A 1,190-nucleotide genomic window follows, 5' to 3' on the forward strand; every position below is an offset into this window, starting at 1 on the left:
TTCTTATTAAGTTGTGACAGAAGAGAATGAGGCAGAAGAGAATTTAATTTTTTTTTTGTTAAATATGATTACACTGGTTATAAGCCCTATAAGCCCTATTAATATTACAGGTACTACAATGTAAACCCAGAGCAATGATTTCCTGTCTGCTTCAGTATCTTCTTTATTTTCTTGATCAGTGGTTTTGTTTCCTGCTGTTGATTCTGCAAGAAAACAGTAAAGAAAAACAACAACAACACAAACAACAGATCAGTCTATAATTGATATAGAGCAGAAGTGAATTTTTGAAAATGAAAAACTTCATATATTCATAATCCAGTTTTACACACCATTGATGATCAGCTGTACAGTCTGACGTTCAGATGAGGGTGTGATGAGGCAGGTGTATTTCCCTGCATCAGTGTGTTCAAGATTTTTGAGTTTGATGGAGACGTTTCCTGTCAGATACTCATCAGGGAAAGTTTCAACTCTGTTCTTGTACCGTTGGTCCTGAAACTCTTGTGAATAATGACCCATGACTATATCACACACAATCCTTCTGTCTTTGTCTCTCCAGTGCACATTAATGTCTTGAAGTTTAAGATCATTTTCAGTTGATGAACATAGCAGAACAACAGAACCACCAATAAAACCCTCTACTGTGACCTGCAGGGAGACTGAAATCACACAAACTGTAAACACACACACAGACATTCATACATGTGTCATATTTGTTGGTTTATTTGTTTTAATGCAATGACAGATTCTTTGGCTATTTTACAAGGTGAAAACCATACTTTAGTTATTAAAATGTATAATACAAACTAAAGATTTTTCAAAAAATTCTAAACCTAAATTTGTATAAAAATTCACTAAAAAACTTTTCAAGAGAATAAATAGGATAAAAACAGTTTCTAGGAGAAGTTGAAATATTACAATCCGGTAAAAGTTTGACATGAATATTAAATGTGTTGTTCAGATGCTCACCTTTGTTTATCAGCAGTGTAAACACACCGATGAAGTAGATACTGCAGAAACAGAACAAATCATTTCTTTAAATTTCCTGTAGCTCAACCACATAACACTAGCAATAGGCTCGTTTGAGATGATCACATGATCACCACGAGGTTGGGGCAGCTTTTATAGGGAGCTGCTGTTTACTAGCTGCAAAAACTAAAAGCATGATGGGAAATGCTGATGATACAACTTAA

General features: G+C 34.4%; 1 long non-coding RNA gene across 1 annotated transcript; it reads right to left on the minus strand.

Moving 5' to 3' along the window:
- Positions 1-10: 10 nt before the first annotated feature.
- On the minus strand, positions 11-1,038 carry LOC107731466 (uncharacterized). The gene is made up of 3 exons (XR_001638772.1): positions 967-1,038; positions 330-656; positions 11-203 (listed from the first exon to the last, which is right to left on the minus strand). It is a non-coding gene; the product is annotated as an uncharacterized LOC107731466 (long non-coding RNA).
- Positions 1,039-1,190: the final 152 nt, after the last annotated feature.

Source organism: Sinocyclocheilus rhinocerous, unplaced genomic scaffold (genome assembly GCF_001515625.1).
Source record: "Sinocyclocheilus rhinocerous isolate Xijiao unplaced genomic scaffold, SAMN03320098_v1.1 scaffold40654, whole genome shotgun sequence".
NCBI classification, from domain to species: Eukaryota; Metazoa; Chordata; class Actinopteri; order Cypriniformes; family Cyprinidae; genus Sinocyclocheilus; species Sinocyclocheilus rhinocerous.